At 33.4% G+C, this 12,982-nt stretch overlaps 1 protein-coding gene across 6 annotated transcripts in view; it reads right to left on the bottom strand.

The window, feature by feature from the left end:
* The window catches only part of ADARB2 (adenosine deaminase RNA specific B2 (inactive)), a 651,356-nt gene that overhangs the window by 548,530 nt on the left and 89,844 nt on the right, over nt 1-12,982 (bottom strand). The window lies entirely within an intron of this gene.

Below are 12,982 nucleotides of genomic sequence, written 5' to 3'. Positions count from 1 at the left end.
TTTATATGCTACCTTATATCACTAGGTAAATTTTCATGTTTATATCCCATCAACCCAAATAATTTTCAAGCTCATTGAGGACATGAATAGTATTTCATTATTTTTAAATGCACTTTGGTGTTTATGATAGTGTTCTCCATAAATGTGGCTGTTTGATCACAATGGAATGATTCAACATCAATGCTGATTGAGATTGATGAGATTGAATTGGAATTTCAATTTGACCTCCACCACTTACTAGTTGGCCACTTTACCTCTCTGAGCTTTAGTCACCTTATTTTCCAATGCCAACAAATACATAAAAATCTTTGAAGATAGAAGGGTTAGATCAACTATCTCTTCTAAAATCATGGATTCTAAGATTTATAATTTTCTTGGAATTTAGCAAAACCTGTTGTTGTAAAGTTGTGCTTGCTGTCAGATTTACCAGTGAGAAAAAATATGTAAAACCTTAAAGTCATTTCATGAAATGTCTCCCTTTCTCCTTTTTGAGTTTCAATATGTTGTAGAACAACTTGCCTTAGAGTCAGGAAGTTCAAAACTAATCTCTGAAATTTACTAGCTTGTAGATCCATTTAGCAAGTCACTGGATGTTTTAAAATCTCAGTTTAGAATTCTGCAAAATGGGGCTAAAGGAATCTGTAGTATGTTTCTCAAAAGGTTGTGAAGTGCAAACATATATAAAGTACCTTGCCAGTTTTAAAAGATGCTATCTATGTAGGATGTCCCAAAAGTTTGAGTAAAGACCTTACAACAACATAACTTCTTTTGGGACTTGTGAATAAATCTCTACATTGACACCTCGTTGAGAGGATCAGATACCTTCTAATTAAATCTTAGGGGCTGAGGTTGTCTCCAAGAAGAATCATTTGGCTACACTATTATTCAGTCCAGGCTAGTTTGGAGTGTTCTGGTGTAAAAAAGTGGTCACCTGAGCTGAACTTCCATCAGGTTATGTTGCTGTGTGATTTAAGATAGACACTGAGAGGTGTAGAGACAATGAGTGTGAGAAAATATCATTTGTCAATGAGCAACTTGGCCATATTTATTTAACTTGGGCTATAGGCAAGTGGTCTAGCATCACTGGAATCTGCTTAGGGATATTCAGAGATACTTTGCTAATTTACACAATAATGACACTCTTCCTATTCTTCTATAGGGTAGAAATAATTGACAGCTTTACAAAGTGGTAGATATATTAGACCACCTTATTGGAAAAAAAAATATGTCTCTCCCTAGAGGCTACTGCTCACTCTCAGCATGTGTCACTTCCAGCAGAAACTGCTATTTCTGCAATGGAAGCTGCTTGGGGCCAGCTTTTAGTTAAGTCAGCATCTACATTACCAAGACTGTGAAAGAAAATTATTTGATAAGGTATTTGACAAGCTAAGTGCTTTGGGGGTTTTGATAAGGGGAAAGGGTGAGTCAAGAGTGGAAGTATAAAAGATGATGGCTTGTGAAGAAAACTGGATAAACAGACTTGAAATTGAGCTGGTGTGTGTATGTGTACTTGCACATATGTGAAGGAAGGTTTCTTAAGTGCAACACCTGAGTCAGCCACAGTGATCCTCACCATATCTTTTTACATAAAAGGTCAAAAATATTCCCTGAGGCTGAAAAGCCTGATCAACATCCCACCAGGTCTCCCCCCTTTTAATTAAATCAGGCTAATATTCTACCTGAACATATAATGTGAGTGGAGGAAGGAAGCATTTAAGTTCTCTATTTACCCACTACTATATTATATATATATATATATATATATATATATATATATATATATATATATATATATATATATATATATATATATATATATATATATATATACACATACAGTATAGGAAAGCATGACATTTGTTTCATAGGGAACACATTTCACACATCTAAAATAGACGTGTATGCTTCAAGGTTTCTTAAGCATGGAGCACATTTTTGAAGGAGGAAGGTTCTCTATCAGACACTGATAAAAACATATTATTACCATTTAAATGGTTTTTTTGGGGAAAGCTTTTCATTATATTAGGATTGGCTGACGGTGCAAGATTTGCCTGACTTTCAGAAACTATCCTCTCCCTTCACCCCTGATTTCTTAGTTGAGGTTATCTCAAGGATACTGGGGAATAGTGTATTTTCTCCTTTGTGCCAAGGTGAACCACGCGAATGCTTCCAATCGCTTTTAGCTATTCTCATGAGAGGCAGATTGCTGAGCTTCTGTCTGGCTTTAGAGATGTGAGTGTGCCAGTCACTGGGCCACAGAATGACAAATTACCTCTCTGCCAATATCAGAGCTGGGACAGTTCTCATCACAGCTTCCACCAGATGGGCCTAATTAAACGATTAGCCAATGAGTGAGGTCTGATGGCTCCATTAGGAATCCTCCTGTGCTTAAATAAACAGCTCAAAATAAATAGTTTTCTCCGTTACACTGTGGCTCATGAGCTCTTTTGGACTGTTCATTAGTTTTTGGTGTCCACAGGGCTTTCTTTTCACCCTTTTTCCTCTCTCACAGGTCAAAGGCTTGAAAAGAATGTTGGAGTCTAAACCCTCATCCTTTTGGGCCCTTCAGTTGTTAAATATGACAGTGAATAATTTAATAATAAGAAGAAATTTTGTGAGAAAAAGGGGTCTCCACACTGCCCATAAAATCTTGTCATTCAAATTGATAGGGTCATTCTCAATTCAACCCATATTTCATGAATCTCTATTGTACTTCATGAATCACAGATGTATAGTTGAAAAGGACCTTCATGAAATCCAGACCCTTCATTTTCTAGATGAGCAAGCTGATGACCATAAAGATTACATCTAGCATCATAGAAATGTCTTATGACTGGAAGTCTAAAACTCTTTCCGTTTTACTGCTATGTTTGGACAAGTACTATCTCTTATAAAAGATATAAAGACGAATGAGACATGATCTCCTAACTCTAAAAGCTTAGGACATAGTAAAGGATAAAGGGAGATAGTTCTGAAGTGACAGAAGAGCTTGTTTTTAAATGGAAAGACTCGGATTCAAATCTAGATTTGACTAACTCATTCATATAAATTTTGTCAAATATCCTTACCACTCTGGGATGCAGTTGCTTGATTTGTGGGGATGATCAGACTAAATGATCTCTGAAGGTCCATTCAGCTCCAGATATGTTGATTTCAAATATTATAGGAAGTAGAATGTGAACTTGCACAAGATGTACTAATAAAAGTTCTAGAAAAATTCAAAGTAGGAAGGTTTCATGAAAGCTCTTATTTTTCTTGTTAATATTTTCATATTTTCATTAGAAAATATAGTATCTGCTAATGCTGATAAATAAATTCACACATTCACTGGCTTGCTAGTACTTGGTTATATTTATTTAGTACTTGGTATAGTTATTAAATTAGGGAAGACTTTGCTTCTACTATCTGTGTTTGCCCTTATGATACTAAAAAGTCTGTCACTATATAATAGAATAAAATTTATATTCAGAAGACTTGGACTTCAATAATGCTATAACAAGTGCTAGCTTTGTATCCATGGGCTGGACATTTAATTTCCTTGTGCCTCCATTTCCTCATCTATAAAATGAGAGAGTTGAGCTAGATGACCTTTAAATTCCTTTCCAACTATAATTAATTCTATTATCCTATAAATTCTATTCTGACAGAAAATAGTCAACTAGCATCCATTTTAACTGTTATCCTTATTACATTAGGAAAAATAAAGTTCATGCCTCTGGTCTCACTTGAGATTCAGTTTATGGCAAAGGGGGAAAAATGGAAAGCAGCCAAATATAACAGGTTTTTTCCAGGTTTGCTGAGTATAGAAACACAAAGAGAAAAGTTAGACTGCACTGAACTGATTTTTAGAGAGGAAGGAAAGCTTTCAAAGGTTGAATGCTTACAGCCACTGATCTAGAAGAGTTTTTCACCTAATCACTTACACACTAATACCAGGGCTTGCAGAGCAGAGAAACAGAATATGGCAGGGGAAGGCAGCATGAATCCAAAGGACCATGTGGGAGCTAATGGAGCATTTCATTTCATTTCAAGCTTTTTTATTTTTTTAAAAGTTTGTAACATAGTCTCATAGAAGAGTCTAGTAAGAAGGTATCATTTGCTTAGAAGTTTTTTAAGAAGAAAGAATGACAAACATTGTGGTATCACATGAAAAGTTATAAAAGAGAAAGAAAAATAATACAATGTTGAGGTTATAATCAAACCAATATGAATCATTTCAACCTGCAGTTACTTATGTTATAGTGGTCCAATGTCAAAGTGAGTTGGGCTTTAAAAAACAGATTTAAAGAACACTGTGACTTATTACCTCTATGACATAATACTTAGGCAGTTCATTCAAGTTTTCCGTGCCTCAGTTTTTTTTTCATTATTAAAAGGAGAAAGTTGGATTACATACTGTAATGTATGTTCCTTTTGTTTCTAAATGCTCAGAAATTCATTTAAAAACTTTGGTAACTTCTTAGGCAGAATTAAAAATGTTATTTTCCCCCATCATATCTATAGGGATCCGTAGATGAAGTATGGTGTATACTACAATGGTAAGAAGAGTTAACAAATAATGGTTTTAAGAATGAAGAAGATTATATTGTGTTATGTGATCTTGTGTAATACTTAATATGGAATAGATTTAGTTTCCATATTGCTTATATAGGAGAATGAGAGATTCAAGCAATTCATAAACACTTATTAATCACTTACTATTTGTCAGGTAATTCACTAAGTACTGATGTATACAGGTAAAAATGATAATATTTGAAATCCTGAAATCTTGTTTTAAGAGAAAGTAATTTTCTCCATTTTTCACATGTCAACAATATGAAGTTCTCCCCTTTTTAGTCTGTAGAAAAAGACTTTTTAATATAGCTTATGGTTAAGTCTGAATTCCCCTTCATTCTGCCTCAGAGTGCAGTCCAATCATTTATATTGTACATTCTGAATGGAATAAAAGTCATCTTTATTTGGAGATAAAACCCATTACAAATAAGGTACAAATAAGCAAGATTTATTGAGAAGGAAACTCTTAAGGGTAGCAATGTTAATTCCTTAGTAACTCACATGTTACAGTGAGGCAGAGGAAGGGAGAGAGTGGCAGTGGAATAGATTCACCACATTCCAATACAGTAGTAAATTCTGACCAGGCAGGTGGCTCCTTACGTGGGCCAATGAGCCAGACAAAACTCCAACTACTTAGGATTATATTTAGTCACAACAGCAGTGACCTTAACTTGTACTAGACTACTGATCTGACATATGGGGCTCCAAATTTTCTAGGTTTACTTCCTTTTTTATTTCATGATTTTAAAGTATCTCCTTCTAGGCAGAAAAAAATTATACTTCTTAAACATCATAGAATTATTCATAATTTGCTGATTTCAACACTATAAATTTTAGATTGTAGACAAGGTAATTTAATAATAATGACTTGTTATTTTGTGCTTAACTGGGGCTAACAGTATTTGACATTAGGCAAAATTATCTTATTGATCAAAAGGGTCTTTAACCTATCTTTTGATAATATCATTTCCTCACCCCAGAGTTCATAAGCTCTCATCATTCTTTTTATTTTTTTCTTTTAGAATTCACTCTCAAGAAAGGATTAGATATACTCTTTTAATCAATTGAGTATTTATAAAAAATATTTATTGAGTATGATGAACTCTATGAACCTACTTTGTAAGACACAAAATAAGTAGCAGCTATAGTTACTAAACTTAAAGAGCTTCAAGTTTTGATGGGTTAATAATCAATACATAAAATGAAACAAACAAAACAAGATGGTATTTGATATATTTACTTCTGTATTTTTCCTACATAGAAAAATTACTTTTGACTGTAAATACTGGAAAAATATTTTAGTAAGTAAAGTGAAGAATTGATAATTTTTTTCAATAAGTTCAAGTCACGTGCCATGGTCAAATTACATGCCTGATCAATCAATTAACTTTTGGATGTTATTTTTTAGCCTTTCTTCATGATATTTGAGGAATTTTATCCAGTATGTCAGGGACCAAAGAATATGAAACAAGTAAAAATTTTGATTTTTCAGAAAGAAAATGAGGTTAATGTTTCAATATATGTTGGTATTCTTGACCTTGTTTTCTAGTAAAGTTTGAGAAAAATAAACATTAATAGAAAGGCTTAAAGACTTAATAAAGGTAGACAATGATCATTAGAAACTGCTTTGGACTCATTAAGAAGCAATTATATCAGATTACCCTTTTATGTATATTTGACAGGATTATCAAAGTAGTAGTTCAGAGACTTGCTCTAGATACACTATATTTGGTTTTTGGCCAGTCATTCAATCAACTCTCTCATGAAATTTTTGTGGAAGAGATGAAGAAAAGGAAATCGCAATATAGTGCAATTATGATTAATGTATTAGTTTCAATCTGGAAGGAGTATTTTAGTTGTGTATCATAGGACTCTCTCTCTTTGGCTGATTTCTGTTCAATATATTTATTAGTAAAGGCTTAGTTGATTTATGGAGTGAAAATGCTGATGACAAGAGACTTAAAAGCATAATCAATACTTTGGATGGCAGAAGCAGCATCCAAAAAGGTTCTAGCTAGCTAGAATGGCTCAGAGCCAAGAAGATGGAATTAAACTACACAGGTACAAGGGGAAACATTTCTGGAAGCAACTCATTAAAAATAACAAACAGCTTTTTTGTAACTAATAATTCAATATGAATTACCAATGTGATATGACAATCAAGGTGAATGAAATCTTTTCTTACATTGATAGGAGTTTATGAAATATCTATGCTTTATTTCTTTCTTGGACACATAAAATATGGGACAAAGAAGAATTCATCTAAAGCTTCTGTTACATCAAAAATTTGAATTTTGTAGTATATGTAGATATTGTTTTCTCTTTCCCCAATTAAATAGCCTCTATTTCTTAGAACATGATCTATTGGAAAGAATAACAGCTTTGATGTTAGTGGATGTAGATTAAAATCCTGCCTCTAAGACATTAACTTTTTTTTTTTATCTTGGGAAGGTAACTTCATCTTTTTTTTCTTCAAGATCCTATGGCTACTTTCATATCAATATGTTATTCTAATATATTTGTCTTTACCAATATTAGTGATTTGAAAAGATGCACTTCAAAAGGATGATCATTATATTGAAATGGCTCAATCACAGAATCATGCAGGTTAGATTGTTAATACAAATGGTATAATAAAGTAAGGATACATAAAGAATGAGGATCGACAAAACCCGCAAAAATTTCATCTCTAGTTGAAGGATCTCCACGAGACTTGCTGGCACTCTTGGCATTAAAGGCTCTTAATCAGTAAGTAAAAAACACCACTGTAAGGTCCACTTAATTATAACATGCTTGTTATTGATTAACCATTTACTCTAATAGAACCACTGTAAGATTTCCTGTTTACTTAGCTACTGAAATAAAGTAGAACTGAGCTTTTTTGTTTTGACTAATGTACTGCTTTGCAAAGTCTTGAATTTGTATTAATGCAGAGTTTATGTGACAGACTATGTGGAAAACTGGACATAATCAAGAACAATTTTGGCTCAATGAATGTTTTCCCTTAATCCATCAATAGCTCAATCTTTCACTAAGTATTCATTAGGAGCTTGTTATGTGTTTAGGACTAACTGTGTTAGAAATTAGCAATAAAAAGATACAAATGAAACATTCCCTGCCTCTAAGGAGTATATGTGTGGGGAGGAAGAGGATGCACACATATAATTATATTTAAAATAATTACATATATGATAAAAGACAAGGTAATTTTGAGGATATCAAGAATGTGGAAATCGGAGTTGAGTAGAAAGTGCATTCCCAGTATGGGAAAAAGCTTGTGTAAAGGCATGAAGACAAGAGAAGAAATATCATGTGTAAGGAAGAGCAAGGTCAGCTTCACTGGAATAAAATACTTCCTTTATTACAGGAAATAGCATATGAGGCTTTGGAAAGGCCCTTGTTTTATTATATCATTTGCTTATCTACTTTTCTCATGTTGTTACAAAACTTCAGATTTTATATTATCCCAGATGCCCAAAAAGTTGTACCCAATTAGGACAAGGAGATAGTTCTGGTGTTGTGCCACAGTTCTCTATTATTGTCCTGACTCAGTTTCCCTAATTATTCTGACTCAGTCATGCCCCTGTTTCTCTAAGTGTTCTGCCTCAGTTTATAATTGTCCTGCAAAACCTCCTCTCCCTCTTTATCAGAATATTTGATAAGGATAAAAGATCTTATGTTTTAGAATATCAGAATGCTTCTCTCCATCCCAAGCTATCAGAATAGCAGATAGCATCTTATCAAGATACTTCTCCCTATGTCCAGGGTGACTCCCCCTATTATGTCATCCTCCTCTCTGGAGGCTCACCCCACCCTGTCAGAGTCCTGTTCCCGCTCCAGCATCCTGACTCCGCCCCTGCCTCAGTCTACCCCCTGAGTCTGAGCCATGTGTATATATGTCATTGAGAACTCACATTGTTTGCTGGATTCTTGGAGACGATAGTCTCATTCAGCCCTGGGACCAAACCATGGATGCATTGGGTCCCAGTAAATCTATCCCTTTTAAATAAGTTATTAAATACTCTCTAATCTCTATCTTGCCTCAGTTTCTCCAGCATTACATTTGACTTGTCTATATTATGAGAGCACATGGTTGAGTTGGTCCCGTCAAAGTATAGAGGCTTCAAGTACAAGAATAGTGATGGGTTGTAGATTTGCTATCTGACAACCAATCCAATTTTTGTTTGGAGAGATTCATCCATACATTACCAATTTAGTCAATGGGAGAATGATTTTTTTTTTTCCAGTCACAGTAATTTTTCAATGATAATTTTTCAAGTAGTAGAAAGGTTGCAGTCTGTCTATGGAGGGACTATCCACATGATAAGATCATTGGTTCTTGAAGAAGTGAAGAAATAAAATCATTGATAAAGAGGTAAGTACTGGTATCAGCTCGGTGGTACAGTGGATGATAGAGTACCAGCCCTGAAGTCAGGAGGACCTGAGTTCAAATCTGGCCTTGCATACTTGATACTTCCTAGCTGTGTCACCCTGGTCAATTCATTTAACTCCAGTTGCCTCAGGGGAAAAAAAAAAGAGTGAATGCTGATCATATGAATTGTAAATTTGTGGACCAGCCATAAAAATTAGTACAACCTTTCTAAGAAATTAGGTTTAGTTTAAAGTTTAACAATATTTGCATCTGGGAAGATTGCTTCCCCCCTCCAATAATTAAATGATTTAGTTTATACAATGACATTTCAAACTAAAATTTTTATTTTTACTACATATTTCTTATTAGAATTATTTATACTTAAATGGATATGTGATCTAATCAATACAGATATGTCTTGTATAGTCCCAACTACAATCTCATTCATCCTTTCTTATCTTAAATTAGCCCTGTCTATATCTTCCAATAAATTCTCCTTACAGGTTTTAACCAATGTGCTGAAGGACTCCTTCTTGAACTTCTAAAAGACACCAGTGTAACACTACAGGCTGATATTATCCCTCTTTCTTGCAAAATGACAAGCCTATTCTTTTTTCTAGTCTTGGTCTTTTTAGTAAGACTTTTTTTTTTCTTACTGTGAAATTCATTGATAGCATACTTCAGGAGCATCCTCATAAATTATTATTACTAAAGTGTTAGAGCTGTATTTTGTTGAGTCTCTAATGCTCATCGTGGTCTGAAAAATTTCATTAGAAAGTATGAGACAGATTTTGTTGAGTCACTAATGCTCATTGTGGTCTGAAATATTTCATTAGCAAGTGTAAGACAGACTGGTTAAAATTCTATGACTGAAATATAACTGGGGAACATATTTTCTTAAAGACAGTTATATTGAAGAACTTTGGAATATCAGAGATTATCCTAGCATCACTGCCATAGGCAAAAGTAAAATCAAATGCCATTAGTCAGATGATAATATTCTAACCTTAAAACAAAACTTTCTCTTCCTGAGCATGAAGAATCCACTAAATCATTTAAAACAAAAATAACAAGTATGACCTTATGATTTCTTACTAGTTGAATTGTGGTTACAATACACCATAGTGGTATTCCTAAGAAATATACACCTGACCCACTGTATAACACTACTTAGTAAAAAGCACTGTGAAAATTAAATCCAGGGAGTTTCAGATCCTAGTGTTACCTTGGTGGCAAATTTCTTTAGATCTAGATTCATAACATATAAAGGCGGTAAAAAGTGATAATCAAAGCATAGCAGCATCTCTCAACTTCAAACAAATTATTTCTGAAAGCCCTGCAAGTTTTAATTAATGACTTAGACATCCAAATTCTTGTGTATGCCTTGTCCTTCAGAAACAAGAAGTTACAGTAGTATTTTGCAATTTTAAGACTCTTTCATCTTCTAAAAATTCTTTCCATTTAAAAAATAATGTTATCAGGAAAATGAGCATCCACTACCATATCTTAAAATTAGTTGATCTTATGTCTTCTTTTCTTCTCTTTTTTCTTTGTGAGCATGTATCAGGTAAAAATACCCTTCTGACCACAAAGGCAAGATTATCATTATGCTTTCTACCATGTAGCTGTCTTCAATATCATTGTCATTTATATCATTATGGAATTTATAGAAATAAAGATTTATTTGCTTAACTTTAGCCCCTCTCCTCTACTTAATTTGCAACAATAAAAATGATAATAAGGAATTGTTTCTTTACTGTTCTTCCTCCCCCACATCAGAGGAAAGGGATTCATAATGTGTACATGAACTTGTTACATGCATCTACATCCATCCCCACACACATTTTTGCTTATTAATCTTATTTCAATGTAACTGGTTTCATTTGTAATTTTATGTATAATCCTTTAAACATTTTAAACATATTATTCTGAAAATGGATCTGTAGCCTTCATCAGAATGACAAAGAATGGAGGAACTATGAAACAAATAAACAAGAAAAGATAAGAACCCTTCTGACTTAGCACCTTTCTTCCAAGTTTACCCTGAATCTCTTTTAAAACTATTTTATCTATCTGTATATATGTTTGTAAACGTTGTTTTCTATATTACAATGCTAAAATGATTGAAGGAAGTATTGTTTCATAGTTGTTTTATACCTACTCCCTTCTATATAATAGATGGCTTAGTTGTTTATTAATAACCTATGTGGCTTACTTGTTTAATAATAACAATAATAATAATAATCACATCTTTACATAGTTAGTTATTTAAGAATTTACAATCCCAGGAATGATAAGAATTGCTTAACTGTAGTTTTCCTAGTTAACATTTCAGAGAAGAATTCTGGGAATTCAATTACATAGTTAATTGTCTTTTATCCATCTAATGATCCTTATATTGGAAGGTTAGAATTCTAAATTCAATTCAACATGTACTTATTGAAGACTTACTAGCTTTAGGACATTGGGAATAGAAAGAAAATGGGAAAAAAAAAAGAAAAAAAGTTATTGCTTCCAAGAAGCTTATATTCCTTTAGTCAAATATAGCATGTATTTAAGGAAGTACAAATATATAAAAATAATAATTTCAAACAGAAGAGAGTGTTAAAAGGGGGGAGGTTGCTTCCTAGAGAAGTATGGTGGAAAGAAAAAAGAAAGGCAGAATGATTTTTAATTTTTTTTAACTTTTAAACTTTTTAAAAACTTTGCTTTAGCATTATCAAGACCTAAAATAAATCAAAGCCATGAGCTGAGGAAGAAAACATTTTTAATTGAGATCATTGGTAGTAAAATTAACAGCCTAGAGGGGATGTACATTGGATTTCCCAACTACAGAGCCCTATGAAAAAAAAGTTTTTTTATAGTTTTAGGAGGAAAGGGAAAAGATACTAGTGAGGTAGCAAAATCTGGTCATGAGACCAATGAACCATTACATTCTGTCTGTTTTGCTCTTCATCCCATGAATTCCAATGGAAGGGGGCAAGGATACTAGAAGCTGAGATCCAGCTTGAGCTGAGCTACCCACAAGGCAATGTTCTGGGAGGAGTAACCTAGAATGTGGTTCAGCTCAACCTAATCAAGAATAAATCTAAAGAGTAGGAATGTAAGTCCATTGCTTAAATTCTGATATTATAATGATCATTTAAGTGAGTAGCAGTCCATATTCTACTTGATATTAATAATTTCTGTTTTTATATTAATATTTATAGTAATTACTTTCTTTCATTATACATACATATATACGCATGTACACATATACATACACTACATACATATATATGTAAATATATATATGTATATGCATATATGTAAATAATTTCCCAGGGAAAAACTTTTAAGTATTAAAATGTATAGGTGGTAGATAAGTTTCTTTATTTCATCATGCTGTGCTATTTACACAAGGAAATATGTAAGTGGTACTGGAAGTAGCATGAGAGACTGAATGACAACATTCTCAGAGCAGAAGCAGTTCCATTTTGTAAGACTTGGGTTTCATTTCGCTATAGAGGGGGTCTATTGTTTAAATTTCAGCTGTTGGCACTGTTGTCTTGTAAAATCTCACAGAAGTCCCACTTCTCTGCCTAAAGTGCCATGATGCTAACCAAGTAGGAGAAAAGGTTCTTCCAAGATTGATTTTTTCCAGACACCATGGTTCTGTTCAATTGAATCACTCAAGTAGTGGTTAACATAAACACTGCAGAGAGTATGACATGTCAAATTAGCAGCTTTGCAAATCTCCTGTTAATTGTCAGCCTAATTAAAAAATTGCTAATTATAATGTTTATAACTTCAAATAACTGCTCAGCTATAAAGCACTGCCTGTCAGGTGTAAACAGGGGGACTGAAGGGAAAAAAAAAATCAATCGACATCTGTTAATTTATCAGAGGCAGTACACTAAATTGAAAAATGGATTGCCTAATGCACTGTAAATCTGCATTACGATAAAAGACCAATTCATTCCAACACCTGTTTAATAAATGATAATGACCATCTTTACTGGCTTGCCCCAGGGTTTCTCTGCCTATCAGACTTTCATCTTATCCTAGGTATGGAGA

This window comes from Sminthopsis crassicaudata, chromosome 5 (genome assembly GCF_048593235.1).
Source record: "Sminthopsis crassicaudata isolate SCR6 chromosome 5, ASM4859323v1, whole genome shotgun sequence".
NCBI lineage: Eukaryota > Metazoa > Chordata > Mammalia > Dasyuromorphia > Dasyuridae > Sminthopsis > Sminthopsis crassicaudata.
The sequence above is the reverse complement of the archived record's forward strand: the minus strand, read 5'-3'. Positions and strand labels throughout refer to the sequence as shown.